We start from the raw sequence: 22,605 nt of genomic DNA on the forward strand, positions 1-22,605 counted from the left end.
CAAGAGCAAGTTCCAGAAACTAAACCCACAGCTTGGGCAAAGCTGGGGGTGCACTAGCTCGGCCTGGGCGGTGAAGAGGCCACCATAGGCAGAGTGGACCCCTCACCCAGCCCTCTGCCTCATGTTCCCACTCTCCCTGATGGAGTGCTGCTTTTCCCCCTTGCCACACTGCCAAGCACCCCATCCATGACAGACACTGGACATGGCCCTGAGCCCCGCTCCCCCAAGTTCACCAGCAGCAGCCGCAGGGCCCAGCTTGCCACCACCTTCCAGCCTTAGGGGGCGGCTCTCCTGTCTGTGAGGGGTCTCCCCAAGCTCAGAGACCCACCGGTCCCTCTTCACTGGGTATCGCGGGACCTGGGTCCCCAGAGCCAGGCACTGCCTCCAGGAACATTCGGCCAGTCCTCCAACCATGGATCAAATTCTGTCCCTCCCTGCCCCCAAATCCTTTACTACTGTCAAAAATAAAGTCCAAGACCCTTGGGAAGTGGCTGCTTAGGCCCTAAATGCAGGTGTCTTACCCCATGTCCAGCTGCTCCCCTGCCCTACCCCAGCCCAGCGCTCCTGTGTCAGAAGAGCTACTGTGACCGGCTCAGTCCTGCCTCCATGCATGTGCTGGACATTCTGTTCCCTCCTCCTGGGAACACGAAGCTCCTGTCCCTCTTGTCTACATGAAAAACCCTTGTTAATCTTACAGGACATCTCTCTCATCCTCTGGAGTTAACCTCAACCCCTCTGCACCAGGAGCATGTCCCGCTGGCCACTGAGTCACCCCGTGTGCTACGGGGTCTCCCTGACTAGACCATGAGATTTCACGGGCAAGGGTTTGGCCCTTGGGTATTTTATCATCAGGACCTCCCTGGCCGGGCCTCACCAGCCTCAGCGCTGAGCGCTCTGCCCCACACTGTTGACAAGGATGGGGACTTGCAAAGGCCACAACTGGTCCGCAGGGACTGAAGGCCGAGCTGGCTCCCGAGCCGTCCCTGTCTTCACCTCCAACCCACAGTCCCATATCCTGAGCAGAAGGCTGTTCTCTGCTCGGCCCTGACTCCCGGACTACCATGTGGCAGTTTCGCTCCTGCCATCCTAGAACCCTAGGCCAGCTCTGGTGGCTTTGTGGGGCCCTGCCGCAGGCGGCACACATATGACCCGAGCTACCTGGGGCGGCTGCCTTGTTTTCCATCCGTTCCTGGTTCTGAGCCCAACACAGAGTCGGGCTAATGAAAGGTATTAAGGCCCCTGTAACAGGGAGCTCTTCTGAAGCAGCTACTAAAATCTTGCCTCCAAAATGCCTGAGCCAAACTTGAGAGGCACCTAGCCAGATTTGGGGGCCGGGATGGCAGCTGTGGCCTTGAGTATGACTGGGCAGGGGTCCTCTTTACTCTCCGCGTGGAGAATGCCCGCAGCCAGGCCGCCTCCTTCCTCGTGCCTTTGTTGCCTTACGTGGGCACCCACTCTGACCTCTAGGAGGAAGGAAATGCAGGGGACAATTGTCTCAAGGCCAATTCCACCAGGCAGGCTACCTGCCCGGGACCCTGAATTGGGAGATCGTGGAGGTCAGGGAGGAGAGTCCAGAGGATGCTGCTTCCACATCTTTCTGTGAACTCGGGCAAGACATGCCACAGTTTCGAAACATGTTCTGTCCATAAATAGGGACGCACGGGTTTCCCCACACTATAATATCTAGGTGCAATACATCAAGATAGAGATCTATCAAGGTGAGGTCATGTCAAGGTGAAGTTACGTACAGGTCCTGTTAGGTCAAGGTGTGATCATACCAAGGTGTAGTAACGTCAAGGTGCATTTAAGTCAAGGTATGTCAAGGTGCACATAGGGGACAGGTGCAGCTGTGGGGCACAGGTGAAAGCAGGGTCAGCAGGTTTGGGAGCCTATGAAATATAATCATTCCTGGCTTGTATAATGGAATCTGGCAGGAACCCATGAGGCACCCCTGAGATCATGTCAGTTCCTTCTGCAATGATAGAAAACAACTTCGTCATCACCAAAATGATAGAACTATTTCTCCTTTTAGAGTTAAGACTCCTTTTAATGCATTTTCAAGAGCCCGGCCCCACTGAGGTGGGAAACAAGTTGAAAGAGTTCAGTGCAGGGGCGCCTGGGTGGCTCAGTCGGTTAAGCGGCTGATTTCGGCTCAGGTCATGATCTCGCGGTCCGTGAGTTCGAGCCCCACATCGGGCTCTGTGCTGACAGCTCAGAGCCTGGAGCCTGTTTCAGATTCTGTGTCTCCCTCTCTCTGACCCTCCCCTGTTCATGCTCTGTCTCTCTCTGTCTCAAAAACAAATAAACGTTAAAAAAAAAAAAAATTAAAAAAAAAAAAAAAGAGTTCAGTGCAGTTACCCAAGTGTCCCACTGGGTGGCGTGGGGGCTCCACTCGAATGAGGAGAGGGCCTTTCTGGGGAGAGCAGGTGGTCAGAACCAGAAGTGGCAGGTGTGGGATCTTTGGAGATCTCGCCAGGGAAGGCTTCTCCTGCACAGGGAGTGACACAGAGGTGTCCCCTGACTTCAGAACTCTGCCCACTGCCTCACACATGGGGAAACCGAGGCCCAGGACAGACTGTGCCTTTGCAGTTTTTAATTTGAATCAGAGCCCAAGGGAAGGGGCTGGGCATTGCACAGAGGTCCCGTCTGTCCCTCCACTGTCACTGTGGTGGGATGATGGCTGGGCCCAAGCCATGAGAAAAGGTCTGTTCTGCCTGGAAGGGGGGATGAGAGGCTCCTGTCTGATGCCCTTCCTTGGCCATCACCACCCCCCGTGCCCCTTTTTTGCTCTGCTATATTCACCGAATGCCCAGAGCCCTCCTGGGCCCTTGGGTGGCGAACCTGCACTACAGAGGGACACATGCTGGGCAGGAGCTGAGCTACCATGGCAACTCCCAGGAGCAGGGAGGATGTCAGATCACAGGCTTATAGGAGGAGAATCGCAAAGTCATAATATGGTTAAAAACTATCATATTCCTTTAATTAGCTTCTGTGTATTCGGTATACGCCCGGGTTTCCAGAAGCTACCAGTGGCACCCCCAGCCTGATGAGCACCCCAGCCTCCCCCTGCCGTGTTCCTGAACAGACACATTTATGCAAGTGGTTCAGAGCCCGCACCTTGCTATTTGGCCATACCCGTTGCTGACATTCTGTAGCCGAATCCAAAAAGTGTCCACCCCAGCGTGCACTGATTCCCACAGTCTCAGGCATGTGCCTTCTGTCTACCTCAGTCTACTTCGTATCTTGAGGGGCACGCAGAGATGCCCTCAGAGGCCCTCTGGAGCCACTATTTCGACAGGGAGGGTGGAAGGGAAAATCAAGGAGGGAGACCGCCAGGCCACTTTTGCATAGAGAGGGCAGGTCATGAAGCCCAAGTCAAGCCCAGAGGTCCCGCCAAGCCAGGCTCCTCTGGTATGGATTCAGGAGACACAGAGGTGGAGAAGCTGGGCGGTACAAGCCTTCTGGGAGCAGCCGTGATGTCTGCTTTCAGCGAAAATTCAGGTTTAGTTCCATTACGTGCAAGTTTGCTGTACCTCTGCTGCATGACCGGCCCTGGCCTGAGCCCTCTCGCTCTCAAGAACTCAGGAATGGGGTGTGGCAGGGGCCAGAGGGCTCGTATCCTTTGGTGACAGGGCACTGACCCCAACTGGAAGCAGAGGGGAGGAATTTACAAGGGGTCTCCTAGAAAATGGGACCCCTAGGAAGTTACCAGGACGATCAGTGGACAACCACATGCCCTTCCCTGGCCTAGGGTCACCTAGCTGGACTTCTAAAGGATATGACGCGGCCAGGTGGGGAGGGCAATTGGGATAGGGAACGCTGTAAGGAAGTGGAAGCTTCAGGAGCCAACAGCAGCCAGCTTGGCTAGGGTGAGAACAGACTAGTAATACCTCCCATGCAATCCAGCAGAGGTATGAATGCCCCTGGCTCTGGAGGGACCCCTGTCTGCAAAGGAGTAGGCTTCCCACAGGAAGTGGCTGGCTCCCCTCAGGCCTAAAGGGCAGTCACAATTCCTGACAGACCTTCTGTGCTTTCAGTGCTCAGTTAGGCCAGAATATTCTACAGCTCCAGGTCAAAATACTTGTGTGGCTGAAACCAGCCAGACTCCCAGGATCTCTGACTGGTGCAGTTGAAATGAAACATTTGGCGTTTATTTCACAAGTAGAAGTGAAATAATGCTCTAGAAATAAATTCACGCTAACGTGCAAATGGTTAACACAGGCCATTCCTTCCTTTGCAAAAGGAAAAAGTTTGTTGAGAACCAGTTGGCTAGAGGTCAGAGGCTTCAGCCTGGGCAGTTGACTCTGCTTCTGGTCCCTCTGTCGTGAAAATGAAGTAAGGTAGCACGGGTCAGCAGCCTGGCACATAGCAGACCCTGGTTACGTCGTATTCCCCAAGTTTTTGCCATCGTGGGCCACACAGAAAACAATACAATTTATTGCACATTGGGACAAACTGGGAAAACTACATGGGGCTTAGCAAAAACAAAACAAAACAAAACAAAACCTCATGACATTATCTTTATATAGACATTTAATTATAATTAAAATAATTTAAAAGTATTAGGGGAGACATTACATGTGGAATTCGTATAAAACATCAACATAGAGTCTTTTCAAAAGAATTTGTGCTGGCATTTTTTTTTTAATTTTTTTTTTTAACATTTTATTTATTTTTGAGACAGAGAGAGACAGAGCATGAACGGGGGAGGGGCAGAGAGAGAGGGAGACACAGAATCGGAAGCAGGCTCCAGGCTCTGAGGCATCAGCCCAGAGCCTGACGCGGGGCTCGAACTCACGGACCGCGAGATCGTGACCTGAGCTGAAGTCGGACGCTTAACCAACTGAGCCACCCAGGTGCCCCCGTGCTGGCATTTATGTCCATACTTTTCTGCGGAAGTTTGTTGGCTTGAACTGGCTACCACCAATTCCTCACCAAGACTTTTAGAACATTCCTCAGTTGAGTGAATGGAATTGTCCCCAAGGTCTGCAGGTGACTGACCTTCCCAGTAGGCACCCAAGTGTCCATCTCGGAAGGGCTGCACACGCGGTCAGAAATATTTAGTTATTAGGGTCTAAGTGTCCAGAAGGAATCTCATAAGTGGAATTTTGTGCATGTGATGTATTTGAGATTTGGGATTCTCAGACGCTTATGTATAATTGCATTAACTGCTTTAGACCAGAGGTTTTAGGCAGAAATCTAAGTTTCTAAATAGCATTGGAACATTCAAGAGAATGTAAAATTCACTGTATGTCAAATTCAATATTTGAAATTAAAAGGCTCAAAATGACTTTATGAGACCATTGAAGTATTTTATTTTATTTTTTATTTATTTTTTTTAGTGTTTTTTTTTTATTTTTTGAGAGAGAGAGAGAGTGTGTGAACGGGGGGAGGGGCAGAGAGAGAGGGAGACACAGAATCCAAAGCAGGCTCCAGGCTCTGAGCTGTCAGCACAGAGCCTGACGCGGGGCTCGAATCCACAAGCCATGAGATCAAGGCCTGAGCTGAAGTCGGCCGCTTAACCGACTGAGCCACCCAGGCGCCCCTGAAATATTTTAAAATGAGAACATGTATATTAAACTTAGAAAGACAGTTTAAAATACTGGAAGGTATTAACTAAGTTTCCTTAACTAAGTTTTCAATAGAAGCCAAATGCTAATAATCCAAAAGTAAAATTAAGAAAATAATTCCATGTACAGTATTATCAAAAAAAAAAAAAAACACTTAAGAATAAACTCAATTTAAAAAATACAAGATTTGTACACTGAGGGGTGTCTTGGTGACTCAGTCTGTTAAATGTCCAACTTCAGCTCAGGTCGTGATCTCACGGTTTGTAGGTTCGAGCCCCATATCAGGTTCTGCATTGATGATACAGAGCCACTTGGGATTCTCTCTCTCTCTCTGCCCCTCCCCACTTGTCCTCTCTCTCGCTCGCTCTCTCTCTCTCTCAAAATTAATAATCTAAACAAATTTTGCACACTGAAAACTACAAAACATTAGTGAAAGAAAAATTTTAAAACCTAATAAATGAAAGACATCCCATGCTTAATGGGTCAGAAGATTTAATATTCTTTTTTTTTTTTTTTTTGAGAGAGAGAGAGAGAGAGAGAGCAAGGGAGGGTCAGAAAGAGATGGGGGGGGGGGGGGCAGAGAGAGACAGAGAGAGAATTTTAAGCAGGATCCATGCCCAGTGCTGAGGCCAACATGGGGCTCAATCCCACAACCCTGGGATCGTGACCTGAGCCAAAATCAAGAGTCAGATGCTCAACCTACTGAGCCACCCAGGTGCCTCAGAAGATTTAATATTCTTAAGATGACAATATTCCCCCCAATTAACTGACAGATTCCACGCAATCCCTAATAAAAATCCAATGGCAGTTTCGGCAGAGATTGGCAAGCTGACCCCCAGTTCATATAGAGCCATCAAGGACCCAGAATAAACAACACAATTTTGAAAAAGAAAAACGGAGCTGGAGGACTCGCATTTCCCAATATCAAAACTTACAACAAACAATAGTAAGCAATAAAGGAGGGTGCTGGCAAAGGTTAGACATACAGATGAAAGGAATAGAATTGAAAATGCAAAATTGAAACCTCACATTTATGGCCAGCTGATTTATGAAAAGAGGGCCAAGACAATTCAGTGGGGCAAAATCAGCTTTTCAACAAGATGCTGGGACAACTAAATACCCACATGCAGAAGAATGAAGGTGGAGCCCTACTTCGTACCAGATACAGAAATTGACTCCAAAGGGATCAAAAGCCTAAATATGAGAGCGAAAACTACCGAAGTCTTATGAGAATACATAGGAGTTAATGTTCATGACCTTGGACTAGGCAATGGTTTCTTCAATGGGGCACCAAGAGCATAAGCAAAAAAATAATAATATTAAAAATAAATTAGACTCGATGAAAATTTTAAAGTTCATGCATCAGAGGACACAATTAAAAGGGGCACCTGGGTGGCTCAGTCGGTTAAGCTGCTGACTCTTTTTTTTTTTTTTTTAATTTTCTTTATTTTTGAGAGAGCTCAAGCAGGGGAGGGGCAGAGAGAAAGAGGCACAGAAGATCCAAAGCAGGCTCTGTGCTGACAGCAGTGAGCCTGATTGAGGAAAACTGGGCAAAGGGCACACACGATCTCTCTGTAGCATTTCTTACAACTGCGTGGGAATCTACGATGATCTAAAATTTAAAAGTTTTTTGTTTCCTTTTGAAGGGCTTTGCATCAGGAGACGGGAGACCTGAGATCTGGCCATGGCCGTTCTTTTAAGTCACTGTGTGACCCTGGGCAGGACACCTCTTCACTTGCATTTCACTTTTGGCTCCTTATGTGGAAGATACAGGTTTATATGTCCCAAAGGCGTCCTTCATAGCCGTGGAGATGCTGTGCCCTGAGGCCACAGATGATAGGCTGCACAGAACAGACAGGCCCCCCCCGGGTGTGCCCTGTCCCCGCAAGGGTGAGGGGTGGTCTCGGGACCAGGCAAGGCACAGGATGTTAGGTGCTGGGGGAGTCCTGGCCTGGGAGTCGCTTGCTACTGTAGGGCTCAGGGACAAGCTAGCCTAGGGCCAAGCCGTTGGCATGCCTGCTCCCTGTGGGAGGCAGAGAACCCGGCCCATGGCAGAGCCAGCCGGGAGCCACAGAGCGGAGAGTGACAAGAGGGCTGCTGTGGCCATGTAGCTGCGCATGCCGGCGTTGGCAACGTGCTTGACTGACTGAATTGGCCAGAGTCCAGCTGGAAAACAGAGGCCACGTTAGGTATTTCACAGAGAGAGGACTGAATTCAGCGACTTGTGACCAATGGTGGGGAGGAGAGGTAACCCAGAGATTAGTAGCTGCAGGAGGTGGGCACAGCCCTGCGGGCCAAAGGAGGGGGGGGGGGTGGTGGTGACCCCGCAGCCCAGGAGGGCATCACTGCTGACCCTGCTGCAGGGGAAGTACCAGAAGCCCCTGGTGCCCACAGCTGCCTGTGGAAGCCAGATAATGACTTCCCTGACAGAGGGGGAGAACAATGGCTTCCCCGCCATGGCCACCACCACCAAAGCCTGAGAGACGACGCAGAGCAGAACAGAGAAAGGCAGGAGAGTTGCCGTTTGAGAAGTTGTAGTCTCCAAATATACAGCATCTCGTTTACACACGTGGGTGTGCAAAGACACCCCCCCCACCACATACCTGCTGTTTACTTCACTCTGGATGTATCTGCTCTCTAGAATATTCATCTTCTTGGGGTGCCCGAGGCGCTCCGTCGGTTAAGTGTCAGACTCTTGATTTCAGCTAAGGTGATGATCCCAGGGTTGTGAGCTCGAGCCCCGAGTCAGGCTCTGTGCAGAGCCTCCTTGAGATTCTCTCTTTCTGTCTCTCTCTGCCCCTGCCCGACTCACGCACATGTGTTTGCTCGCTCTCTCTCTCTCAAAAATAAATAAACACTAAACAAATTATTCAGAATAGTCATATTCTTACCTTACTTGACTCCCAGGAGTCACTGGTTTTCTCAAAAAAAAAAAAAAAGTTCTCATTTAGAAACAATAAATTGTAGGCATTGTAAGAATATTAAGAGAAAAGGACACACTGCATTTCAAAGACTTAGAATGGGGGGAAAGGGTGTAAGATAGCTCAATAATTTGTATATTAATTACAGGTTTAAATGTTAAGTTAGGTATATATTGGGTTGAATAGAATGCATACATTATTAAAATAAATTCCACTTGCTCATTTAGCTTTTCCTACTGTGGCTACGGGAATGTTTAAGCTCCTGTTCTCTTTCTCTGGGGAGGTGCTCCTGGGAAGACAGAAGCCAAGAATTCACCCAGGAGTGGGGAGGAAAGGCTGGGTGGGCATTCAGAGGGACAAACAGGGGAAGGAAGCAAGTTATCCCTACTTTTCCTACCAAGCCCAGCTCTTCCTACAGACCGATGTTCACTGAGCAAAGAGCAAAGCAATTGACAAGCAGCCACATTTTAATTTCCCTCTGTCCCTTTCATTCACTCTTTGGGACTAGTTCTTACCCGGTTGAAAACCCCCAGCAACCAGACCGGTTGTCCCGGTCATTCTTAGGTGATAAAGCCTGGCTCCAACCCCACCCCCACCCCAGACTCCCCCCCCCCAGCCTGCTGCAGCCTTGGGAGGGGTGGCCTGGCAGGCTTCTCCCCTTTTCTTCAAGCCCCTGCTTACGAATGCACTTTCTGACCCAGGAAGGAGGACAGAATGGCCGTGGGAAGGACTTTAGGGGACAGGCCCTGTGGTGTGATCTCGCACCGGCAGAAGTGGGAAGCCACCTTTCTCTCAGACAGGTGTTTTTGCAACTTCTATGGAGATGCCCCACCCCCACTCCCTGCCCTTCAGGTGCACCTTTGGCCTGCAGACCCTGACCCGAGGGGGATGTGGCTCTGTCCACACTGGCTGCTTTCTAAGGAAACCTGGGCCGCCAGTCTCAACCCCAGCCCCTCCAACGTGGTCCTCTTCCACAGGAGCTAAAAACCACTTCAGCCCCATCCCTTGCTGCCTAGCCCGTCTGGTTCACGGCAAACCTTTCTGGCATCCTTTGCCGTGACCCACTTGGGCCCCCACGTGAAAGCAGGCTGTCAGTCTGTCATTCCCTCTCTGAATTTTTCAGTCTGAGACCCGTCTGTATGTCCCTCACACTGTGGGGTCGCAGGTTAAACTCTTCGGGGAGGGGCACCTGGTGGCTCAGTCCGTTAAGCATCAACTCTTGGTTTCGCCTCTTGATCTTAAGGTTCATGGGATCCAGCCCACAAAGGGCTCTGTGCTGACAGCATGGAGCCTGCTTGGGATTCTCTCTCTTCCTCTTTCTCTGCCCCTCCTCCACTTGCACTGTCTCTGTCTCTCTCAAAATACATAAGTAAACTTTAAAACTTAAATAAATAGGGGCGCCTGGGTGGCTCAGTTGGTTAAGCGTCTGACTTCAGCTCAGGTCATGATCTCTCGGTCTGTGAGTTCGAGCCCCGCGTCGGGCTCTGTGCTGACCGCTCAGAGCCTGGAGCCTGTTTCAGATTCTGTGTCTCCCTCTCTCTCTGCCCCTCCCCTGTTCATGCTCTGTCTCTCTCTGTCTCAAAAATAAATAAACGTTAAAAAAAATTTTTTTTTAAATAATAAAAGATAAAAAAAACTTAAATAAATAAATAAATAAATGCAGTCTTTAAAACATATATATTTGAAAGAACTTAAAACACACAGCATTTCTAAATTTAATTTTTTAGGCTTATGAAAGTTATTTAAATATTCAGGAAGATTTTATAGAAACCAAATAACTAAAATATGTAAAAAGAAAATATTATATTTATAGGTACTGCAGGGGGCTGGTCAGAGAAAGCCAGACTGACCCCAAAGCCATGTTTAAAACAAGGAAAATCTAGTCAAGGTAAGAGCTGATTTCTCACCGGGAGTCACGATTTTTATATATGGCTCTTAATTTGCATTATGAAGGCTTTCATTTCAAAATATCCTGTTTAATAAACCTACTCTTCAGCTATTTGTAAGGCTTGATTTCTCACCGGGAGTCACAATTTTTATATATGGCTCTTAATTTGCATTATGAAGGCTTTCATTTCGAAATATCCTATTTAATAAATCTCTTCAGCTATTTGTAAGGCTTGATTTCTCACCGGGAGTCACAATTTTTATATATGGCTCTTAATTTGCATTATGAAGGCTTTCATTTCAAAATATCCTATTTAATAAACCTACTCTTCAGCTATTTGTAAGGCTTGATGGCCTAGAGCGCGAGCAGCAGAGGATTTGCCACGAAGCTTCGAAGCCTCCGCTTCTAGGCCCTTCCACGCCCTGGGAGAGAGCTCTGGCAATACGCATAGCTAAGTGTTGTGTACATTTTGCAAACTGCGAGTATACAAATAACTATTTTAAATTTGATTAATGACACCCAGGGACAACTTTGCTGTTTTGCAGCAGAATACATAGCTCTGCGGTTAAGGCAGGGACCCTGGAGCCCAAGAGAACCAGGAGCAAATCCTCGTTCTGCTGTTTTCTAGCTGTCCTGTCATGTTCCTGTGCCTCTGATTCTTATCCTTACGACGGGCGGGCGATAAGCATCCCAGCAACACTTCCCTGACAGAGCAGATGTGGGCTTTAACACAGTGGTTCCTGCACAGACCGCATGACAGCGCTTAAACATTGTTGCTGGTTCACAGCCAAAGACAAAGGGTGGAGGTCCTCTCCCTGCCTGTTAATCAGCTCGGGCCACTCACCAAATAGCATAGACTGGGTGGCTCAGCTAGCACACATTTATTTCTCAACAGTTCTGGGGACTGGAAGGTCCAAGACCAAGGTGCTGGCAGTTCCAGTCCTTGGAGGGGGCTCTCACCCCTGCCGTAGCCAGCTGCCTTCTCTGTCCGTCTCCACATGGCAGAGAGAAAGCAAACTCTGATTTATAAAGATACTAAGCCCATGGTGGGCCCCCACCCTCAAGAGCTCAGCTAAACCTCATTACTCCCAAAGTCCGCACTCCAAATGCCATCGCAGTGGGGGGTCAGGACTTCACCATATGGACTTGAGGAAAATGCAGTCAGTAGCACCTTGGCAGCAAAAGGCTTCGTGGAGGGTGGGCATGGAGGGAGGGTACGTGGCAAGGGGCAAGATCTTTGCTGAGCAGAGGCACGAAGCAGAGACAGAGGGAGCCGGCCCGGAAGATACCAAAGATACTCTTTGACTGCTGCATCTGGCTCCCACGGTGGGCTAAATAACATCTCAAATGAGCGTCTCCAGTCTGTGCGCCGAGGCTCCTGCAGGCCAGAAGCTTCATGGAGGAGCTTGCAAGAGAAGCAGGATTTGGGGAGTGGAGAGGAAGCTGTCCTGGGCCGGGAGAATGCAGCTTGGGTTGGTTATACGGAGCGGGGAGAGATGGGGAGGCCCTCCGGATCGTAGCTAGTGCCTGAGGCTCTCCTTTACCAGCCATTCGTAAGGTATGGGCACGAGACGGGAAGACTTGTCCAATCCCTCAGCAACCCTGAGGGGAGGTACCACTGGGGTACCCACTTCACAGGTTGGGGGACTGAGGTTTAGCGGAGAGGAATAACTTGCCACAGCTTCCGGGCCACGGAAGTGGACTCGAGCTCCTGCTCTGTGACCTGGCGCCCAGCAGGCCTCGCGGCGTCCACTGAGGACCAATTCCTAGGGCCCCCTTTGTCCCTGCCCCCCAACCACCACAGACCCTGTCCATTCCGGGAGGCTGGGAGCTAGAAAAGGCCCTCACGTGAACGCTTGATCTGGTGCTGCTAGAGTCTGCAGAGCTGGAGGGGTGGAGACCCAGCCCTCCCCCGAGTTGGTCAGTCCTGCTGTGGGTTCCCTGGGCTCCAGGCCTACCCGTCCAGCACCAACAGAGTATTAAAGGTACCCAGTGACCAGCGGTCCAGGCCGGCGTGGGCTGGTGATGGCCAGTTCTGCTCCAGCTGTAGAGCGATGGAAACTCAGATTACATTCCAGGGTCTGTCGCCAGGCTATAAACCCTGGAGGCTGTGGGCAGCCCCACCCCCGTGTGCACATAGTCGCTCCAGCTCTCAGCATATCGGGGACCGGGAGGCCAGAGGCCTTCCGTTGGGGCCTTGCAGTGGGGGAAACAAGATGATGCAAATCTGCAATTTGCCCGAAGGCCTTGGGCCTGACTCCCTGATGCCATCATCAGTTCTGCCTCCTCGTTTTCTTCTGATAGATGGGAATTCAAAAGAGGCGGTCCGCCGGGAGGTAGGTCATGCAGCGGTCAAGGGTTGCTCTGCGTCAGGCACCAGACACATCCACCCCCACTTTACAGAGGGGGAGACTGAGGCTCAGGAGCCAGGTAAGGCCGAGCCTGCCCTTGCCCCATGCTGGCCACTGCGGACACTGCCCAAAGCTTTGGATACCCGGGATGGTGGCCAGGGGGCGAGGGCAGGTGGGTGACAGGCTCTGCTTTCTGGGTCAGACATAGGTTTAAACCAAGCTTCACCACTTCTTCCCTTGTGTCCGCGCTCAGGAAGACGCCGGCATCTCTGACCATCCCTTTCTTTGTTTATAGGATGGTTGTGAAGATGCACCATCACGGGTAAAAAGCCCTTGGTCCTTAATACGTGCTCAACAAAGAGTCACTTCCACCTTTTAATTCTCAGCAGGAGAGGCAGGAGACGGCTCGAGACACCACCTTCTTGCACCAACAACCTTGCCTGCAAGTCATGGGCTGCAAGGGAGCACCCCCAAACACCAACCAGCCCACAGGTGAGTTTTCTCTGGCCCTAGGACAGGCTGCCGGCCTCACCCCTCACAAAAGCTCCCCTACCTCCTGGGGGCTGTGGCCCAGGGGTCAAGTCATTGGTGCTTCTTGGGTCTTCAGGTCATTAGCGACAACAACAGAAAGGACACTCCCTCTTCTACAGTTTCCTCTTGTCTGGTTAAGTGAGGTTCACTGGATCGGAGCTCCCCCTACTGCCAGGATGGCCCGTGACCTACCTTAGCCCTGCTGACCTCCAAGTCCTGTCCGACAGGGCACATCCTTCCTAGAGGACCGCACCCGGGCTCTCCAGGGCTGGGTAGCCCTTCACCGGACTTCTTCCCTCCAGTACCCTCCAGTGAGACATTGGAGTTTGTTGGATTTTTTTTTTTTTTTTATAAATGGTGCAACAGATAACACACAAAGACAGAGGGAACCCATAACCGCTTGCAGTTCCTTGGTGTCGTAGAGTCAGGGCCCCTGACATGCACGCAATCGTGCAGTATGACCACTGAATCGCGCTCCTTCTGAGTGCAAGGAACAGAATCCCCAACCCCAAATGGCTCAGACTGTAAGGAATTTAGTGCCATTCCTCATATAATGAAAAGACCGGAGCCATGGCAACTCAGGGTTGATTAATTCTGTAGCTCAATCATAGCTGGGTCCTAGGTCAGCCTCTCTGTTGTTTCCATGGCTTTTCCCTCATCATCTCAGGGAGGCTGCCACAGCTCCAAGCATTATATCTTCAATAATAAGGTCCAAAGACATAAAAAAGTCACATCACGGGGCGCCTGGGTGGCTCAGTCGGTTAAGCGTCCGACTTCGGCTCACGTCATGATCTCGCGGTCCGTGAGTTCGAGCCCCGCGTCGGGCTCTGGGTTGACGGCTCGGAGCCTGGAGCCTGTTTCGGATTCTGTGTCTCCCTCTCTCTCTGACCCTCCCCCATTCATGCTCTGTCTCTCCCTGTCTCAAAAATAAATAAACATTAAAAATATTAAAAAAAAAAAAAAGTCACATCGCAGGAGCATCCTTCTGCAATTTAGTACCTAAAACTAAGGCCTAAGATCATGTGCCACCTTGGCATCTGGTCAAACTGGGAAGGGACTTCAGTGGCCTATCTGCTCGATCCCCACTCTAATCCCATAGATAAGGCCTCCGAGTCAAACAACCCTCCCAAGGAGGGGGCCAGACCCAGCTCCCGTTCACCCCCGAGCATCAGGTGTCGGCTCCAACAAGATCAGTGGAGGGACTCAAACACCCAGCCTCTTCGCAGGAGACCTCTCCCACTAGGGCGTAAGCTCCACTGGACCTTGTCCTGTCCAGTGCAAACTTCCCAGCGCCCGCAACAGTGCCTGGGAAAGAAGAGGGGCTCGATAGCTATTGGTGGAATACATGTACAAATGAACGGAACAAATGAATTTTATAACTGACCAGGGTTGTGGTACATGTCCAGACCTCCACTCATAACTGGGAACAGCTTTACCATGACTGAGCATAGACCATTCCCATCTGGTCTGTTTCAGTAAGCACGTCCCAGGGGTGCTAGATATTCCTCCCTCAGCCCTGGAAGAGGCCCCAGCCACCCCACCAGGTGTAATATAGTTTTTTTTTTTTTTTTAATTTTTTTTTAACGTTTATTCATTTTTGAGACAGAGAGAGAGACAGAGCATGAACGGGGGAGGGGCAGAGAGAGAGGGAGACACAGAATCTGAAACAGGCTCCAGGCCCTGAGCAGTCAGCCCAGAGCCCGACGCGGGGCTCGAACTCACAGACACGAGATCATGACCTGAGCCGAAGTCGGATGCCCAACCGACTGAGCCACCCAGGCGCCCCTATAGTTTGGTTTTTTAATGCTGTCTTGACCTGGGCTAGAGGCTGGTCAGATCCCCTACCTGAGCAGCCAAGTCCCCACCACTTCCTTTATGGGGCTGTCGCACCCTGGAGCCTACATACCAGCCCGAATCAGACGGCCAGACGCAGCCCTCCAGCTGTCCTGCGGCCTGTCCTTGTCAGAGCCTGAGACACTATTCAAATTAGCCAATCCACAGGGCGCCTGAGAGACCCGCTTGCCACACGCCCGCCCGTGCACCCTCCAGCTCCGCTGCCTTTTTTCACCTCGTCCCTGGCGCGAGCCTCTGTGTGGCCCTGCTTGGCAGCTTGCTCTGGTTTGAAGCTGTAAGTAACAAAGAGTCCGCCTTTCATCTGTGTGAGTGTCTTTGTGTTGTGTCCACCATCAAAGGAACCTTTACATCTTAGAAAACAATTGGTGCTCTGAGCTGGATGGCGTGGCCGTGACCGCTGGCCCTTGGGTAGTTTGGTCGGGAGACTGCTCTTGGTTTCTTATTTGGTTCCAGACCTCGGTGAAGGGGTGCTTGGGACAGAACTCGGGCCTGTGCGTGAGCCCTGCGGCCTGCTGCTCTCTACTTACCCGAATTTCCTCAGCATGGGAATGTTGCTAATGGATGAAACTCTGGGAACGGTGTACGAGCTCAGGCAGGGCCCGCTTTAGGGCATTTGGCCACCTGAGCCACGCTTTTCCGCCTTGGGGGTTCCAGAACAGCCAGGGTTTAGTGGAGGCCCTTTTCCAGGAACTTATCACTTCTTCCATGTCCTTTATTATTATTATTATTCATATTTGGGGGAGAACCCTGGTTTGTCTGTGTGTTTCGGGTGACCCTGTGGAAGAAGGTGTTGGTTGGACTTCCCACAAAATGGAAGAAAAACAAGAACCAATGCCGGGTCTCACTATCAGTTTGTTTCGGGGTGGAGGTGGGGGTGGGGGTGGGGGGTGCAGTCTACCTGTCTTCTCTGCTGCTCCATACCTCGTCGTCATCTGCACACTTCCTGCCTCCCAGACCCTCAGGGGTGTCATGGGTCACACTCTCTCCCCACCCCCAACTCCCGCAGAAGTTACTGAATTGCTTAAATAACGCGAGCCCTCTAGCCAGTGTGCTTGGGCCCAAGCGCCTCCCGCCATTGACATGAAGAGGGACTGATTCCTGGGACTTGGTGGCTAACTGCACTGTCCCAAGGAGAGGCTGCTACCAGTTCTCCTGAGTGCAAACCCTGACCTCTGGGAGGGGACACCTCTTCCCCTCCTTTCCCTGTAACCTCCTAGAAGGTCCAAATGATCAGTTATCAGAGACAAAAACCAAAAACCACACTTTAGGCTGCTAGAAATTTCCCTCCCACCTTGCCACAAAAAAGAGAGAGAGAGAGAGAGAGAGAGAGGAACCTGGATCCATTTAATATTTATATAATTAAATTATACACTTAAGGGCGCCTGGGTGGCTCAGTCAGTTAAGCATCCGACTTTGGTTCAGGTCATGATCTCACAGTTCATGGGTTTAAGCCCCGCGTCGGGCTCTGTGCTGACAGCTCAGAGCCTGGAACCTGCTTCGGATTCTGTGCCTCCCTCCCTCTCTGCCCCTCCCAGTCTCATGCTCTGTCTCTCTCTCAAAAATAAACATTAAAAAAATAATAAATTATACATGTAGACATATACATATGTATAATTAAATTGAAACAATGATCCATAATCTGACTCAATTGAAAATCTGAAATTTGCTTTAAAAAATTATGTAACTTCAGGGGCGCCTGGGTGGCTCAGTCAGTTAAGCATCCAATTTCAGCTCAGGTCATGATCTTGCGGTTACTGAGTTTGAGCCCCGCATCAGGCTCTGTGCTGACAACTCAGAGCCTGGAGCCTGCTTCAGATTTTGCGTCTTCCTCTCTCTCTGCCCCTCCCCTGCTCACGCCCTGTCTCTCTCTCTTTAAAAAAAAAAAAAAAAAAAAAAAAAAGAATAAACTTTAAAAAAATTATGTAACTTCTCTTGGGAACTGTGAGTAGCAAACTGTCTTTTCAACGGCACTCTGAAAACAGATCTTTTGGCCTCGCTGTACCTGAATAATAATAAAATCTATGTTGTTGTTTTTTTAATTTTTTAATGTTTATTTATGTTTGAGAGAGCCAGAGACAGAGCGTGAGTGGGGGAGGGGAAGAGCGAGAAGGAGACACAGAATCTGAAACAGGCTCCAGGCTCTGAGCTGTCAGCACAGAGCCCGACGCGGGGCTCGAACTCACGGACCGCGAGACCGTGACCTGAGCCGAAGTCGGGCGCCCAACCGACTGAGCCACGCAAGTGCCCCTAAAATCTACGTTTTAAAACGCTGTGAGGGGACACAGCCCCACACCCGTGGGGCACGGCAACAGCTCTGCCATCCAGCAGTTTTCACAAGCAAGATCTTTCCTGCATCCACCTTCGGCCGGTTGTGACATCGCACCGATAACATCCTCCTCCCCGGAGATTTGCTAGCACTCACTAAGGACACCAAGTCCGACTTCTTGCAGTCCTTTCTGAGCTCTGCAGGGAACATACTCCTCATTGACAGGTTCTACCTAATCTCACTGACGCTGCTACTGAGACATCAGCCCCCCTTAAAGGGGACTTTCACCAACAAAAGGCTCTAAAAAGCCTTTCGAATGAAAATCAACAGGCACCACCCTCAGAAATTCCCTCATTAGAGAAGTTTAGCCACCTCCCCTTGTATCTCCTGGGCTCTCTGGACGGCCCCTGCTGTCCAGAAGCTGCCCGTGGGCTTTTGATCCAAAAAAAACTGCCCTTTCAGCTCCATGCTCTGTCCCATTAGTTGCCGTCAGTAGGCCTTCTCCAGTTTGGAGGTGCAAGTGACCAAATATTCCACTTTTCATCTAACTGACGGTGAGTGTATTGGGTTCACCATCAAAATAATCTTTAAATTTGCTAAGAGACCAGTGCACCAAACGCTTTCTGACCCAGGAGAGGCTGGGAAGCACGGGGCCTGGGAAGATGCCGGGCAGCTTATGGGGACCCAGGACCCCCCTACACTCAGCGTCTCGAGTAAAGAAGAAAGCAAGTTGGGGCTGAGAGTGAGTAGGCTGCTTCCAAGGTCAGCCACAAAGGACACACATTGCTGCCCATCCATATCTATCCCCTGCAAGTCCTGTGTCAGAACCACCATACGCTCGCCATGACAGCCAGGAAGGACCGACCATTCATTCACTCAGTCGCTCATTCATTCACGGACTCAGTCATTCCCTTGTTTCCCAAACATGTATGCTCTAGGCCTTAAGGAAAGAAAGACGACTAAGATTGTTCTTTCCCTGAGAAGTTCCCAGGCCCTTCCCATGGGATAACAAATACTTACTGTAGGAGAGAGGCTGGGTAACTAAAGCACCATGAGAGCTCTGGGAAGGAGCTGCCCTCGGGGGTGCAGGAAGGAGAGGTAGTGGGGGCCACGCAGGTGGTACCTGGAGTCGAGATGCATTAAGTGGAAGAGAGGGGGAAAGGCAAACGCACAGAGACAGAGAAGGGCGAGGAAGGTTCTAGTCACCATGCAAAGTCCTGTGGGCACCACATCAGACATCTAGGGCAAAATGAGAGCCGACTGAGGGAATTCTGAAGGAGAATAAATTTGCACTGTGCGTTGATAGAAAAAAGGAGAGTGTTGATCGGGGAATTAAGAAAGTAGCACAGCATCATGTAGGCAGAGCAGATCACAAACCCAGAGCTTGGGCAGTTCAGGACGTGGTGCTTGCTGCCCCTGCCCACAGACCTGTGGGTCTCCATCCCAGGACACGGCCACGGCGCTGGCTCCGAGCGCTCAGCATCAGGTGCCAACCACAGATTAATTCTCGTCCATAGAAACAACGAGGACCAGCAACGCTTGATGAGTTAGACTGGCTTCCTATTTCTCAAAGGATCTCACTATATCACCTTATGGGATTCATTTACTCGCTCAACAACTATTTTTGAGGACTTTCTCCATGCCAGCGTTATTCTGGGCTCGGAGCACAAGGCAGGCATTCCAGAGGGCAAGTATTCATTAAACAAGGGCTTATTGGACAATTTTCTGTTAGAGAAAGTTCCATGAGACATGATCAGGGAGACATAATAAGTGATGTGGGGAGGAAGGGGCACCTGGGATCGGGGAAACTGTAGGGAAGGTCTAAGAGGAGATCATGGGACTGAGCCCTCCAGGTGGAGGGAAGGCAAAGGCCCTGACTTGTGGGCTTTTGAGCCAAGGGGTTGCAAGGTTTTTGGTGACCAGCCACCTGATTATCCCTGCTTTCCCATGCAAGTATTTGGTGACAGGAAGACCATAACAAAGTGCAAATATGCCCTGACACAGCAGCAAAGCAATCAACAAAAGAAAGCAGTAAAATTGCTCTAAGCCTATAGCCATCAACACAAATGGAGTAGCAGTTAAAACGCATGAGAAACTCAGGACAACACTTGCCATGTGGTGACCTTTTGCAGAATTGTAAAAATAGTAACCACCAGCACGGTATTCAAATTGGAAAAAAAAAAAAAGAAGTGATACTATCTCCGTAGACCACATGATCTTATGTGTAGGAAACCCTGAAGATTCCACCAAAAACAACTATTAGAACTCAAAAAGTGAATTCAGAAAAGTAGCAGGATCCAAAGTCAACACACAAAAATCGGTTGCATTTCTGTACATGAACAGCGAACAATCCGCAAAGGAAATTACAAAAGCAATTCCGTTGACAAAAGCATCAAGGAGAATAAAATACTTCGGCATTAGCATAATCCAGGAGGTAAAAGTCTTGCACAATGAAAACTATAAACATGGCTGAAAGAAGTGAAAAAGGCATAAATAAATGGAAACAAGTCCTATGTTCGTAAATGAGAAGACTTGATATTGTTAAAATGTCAGCACTACCCAAAGGGACCTATAGACTCCATGCAATTCCTATCAAAATCCTAATGTTTTTTAGATATAGAAACACCTACCCGAAAATTCATATAGAATCTCAAGGATCCCCAAATAGCCAACGCTATCTTGAAAAAAAACAAAACAAAACTGAAGGACTCACTCCCTGATTTCAAACCTTACTACAAAGCTACAGTGATCAAAGTAGTGTGATGTTGGCAAAAATGCAGACACATAGACCAATGGGATAGAATCGAGAGCCCAGATTTAAACCCCTGCATTTGTGGTCCAATGACTTTTGACAAGAATGCCAAGACCATTCAATGGGGAAAGGACAGTCTTTTCAACAAACGGTGCTTGGGAAACTGGATGTCTCTGTATAAAAGAATGAAAGTGGACCCTTACATGACACCATATACAAAACTAACTCACACTGATCAAGGATCTAAATGTAAGACATAAAACTCTTGGAAGAAAACATAGGGCAAAGCTTCACAACCTTGGGGTCACCTGGGTGGCTCAGTCAGTTGAGCATCTGACTCTTGAATTCGGCTCAGGTCATGATCTCACGGTCGTGGATGGAGCCCTGAGTCGGGCTCTGTGCTGACCGTGGAGTCTGCTTAAGATTCTCTCTCTCTCCCTCTGCCCCTCTCCCCTGACGCGCGCGCTCTCTCTCTCTCTCTCTCAAAATAATTTAAAATTTTTTTAAAAGAGCTCAAAGTTAGGCAGCAGTGACACTCACACATTGTCATCCTTTGGGTTTTTTTGTTCATCACCTGCTGACCGTGGGATTGGCTCTCGTGGCCTTCCCATCTTCTGAGTTAGAGGAATTCATGGTTGGTGGCTCCTGCAGGGACTAGAACAGAAACTTCTACTTGCTGTAAGAACAAGGAACAGAAATTGCCTCAGGCCCGGGAGGTGACTGCCAGGAAATGAGGCGGTGAGGCAGGTGTGTGAGGAGAGCCAGAATGTTCTCCAATGGCATCTGCAGCTAAGTAGGGGAGAAAACGTCTAAGAGTGAAGGTATGTGAAAGGCACACGCAGGTCGGTGATGAACCCAGGGATCACTATTGCCATTTTATAGACAAGGAAACCAAAGCCGGAATGTTCGGTTTCTTCTCGTGGGAAGGAAACCCCAAGGCAAGAGGGCTGTAACGACCAGATGACCTGGTCAGCCCAAGCAAGACCTTGGCAGGTCAAGCAAGCAGACCTTGACCTTGACCAAGACCTTGACCTTGGCAGCCCAAGCAAGTAGAGAGCGTGGGGTGTTCATCAGCCAGGGGCCTCCAGGGCATGCCTCCCCACCCCTGACCTCAGATGTGCAACCATCCCTGCCCAGCCACACCTCTAGCCTGTCAGAGGTTGCGGCCATTTGAGGGTAGGGAGAAAACAAGGACGTTTCTAGAAGTGGGGAGCTTTGAGATCCTGCCCCCAGCTATCTGGCTCTGCAGCATGCAGGAGTTCCCAATGTGGCAGAGACCTCCACATAGAGACGTCCACACAGAGACCTCCACGGGTCAGCAGGCTAGAGCCAAGACATGCTTTCCTCTAATGGGTTTTCCAATTACAAGTTCATTTGCTATGTCCACGATTTAAGAAAAAAGTGATGTCTCTCTCCTACCCCAGCCCCATCTCACCCTTACCCACCAATTCTGCCCCCAAAGGGAACCACCGTGAAAAGTGTAACTTCTGTCCTTCCAGGTACTTATTTATCTCTGCATTTACAAATTTATACGTTCTTAAAGGAACAACATGAATTATGCTTTATGCATCACCTGCAATTTCCTCTTTTCACCTCCAAAAGAGACTCTCTTGGCCATCTTCCTATGTTAGCACATGGATGTCTACTGTCTCTTTTCTGGCACTGGCATGGCATCCTACCTACGTTGGGAACACAGACCTTGTGTATCTGAGTGACTTGTCTTATGCTGAGTGGACATCTTGAGACTGGATCATCCTTTCCCATAGAGCTGCCCCCTCTGAGCAACTGATGAGAGGTGAGAGGAGGTGGGAAGAGGATGCCGTGTCTCAGACAAACTGGTAATACCTAGATCCTGGTCTGTCTGATGTTCATGGGGTTTAGGGGAGATGATGGATCTGAGAGATGATGGGGTCTGGGAAAATGGTGAGGTCTGGAGGTGATGGGTTTGTGAGGAGCTGAGTCAGGGAGGTGATGCAGCGATGGTGGGGTCTGAACCATCTCCCAGGATGTAATGGCTCGCACTGCACCGTCAAGACTACTCCCCAACCCAGTTGGGCTGGTCAGACAAGGGTCCAGCCCTCCTCCCCATAAGCCGTGGCTGCTGCCCATTGTTTCAGCCAGGCTGTTTCCTGCACACCTCCGGCATGCGCCTCTCTGGAACTCCTCGTCTGTCATCAGGGTGAGGAAGCAGCAGATCCCCTCTCTGCCTTCCAAGGTCTTGGTTTCTCTGAGTCATAAAGACCCAGGGCAGCTAGGAGTTGGAAAAACAGGTCTGTTTGTCACGATAGGAATCAGTTTACCCAAAGGACACACTTTGTGTCAAGGATGGCAAGTCGAAGAAACCAATGGAACACCAGTGGAACCTAGAAGTTGGGAACAAGCAAAACGGCTCAGTAAAGTCTGAGGTTCCCCTGTTTTCCAGAAGCCTGCCTGAATGCCAAATTTTCCCTCTCCCTTTCCTTCTCTCCCCTT

The sequence above is a fragment of the Panthera pardus genome, unplaced genomic scaffold (assembly GCF_024362965.1).
Source record: "Panthera pardus isolate Hobbes unplaced genomic scaffold, ASM2436296v1 HiC_scaffold_26, whole genome shotgun sequence".
Lineage (NCBI taxonomy): Eukaryota > Metazoa > Chordata > Mammalia > Carnivora > Felidae > Panthera > Panthera pardus.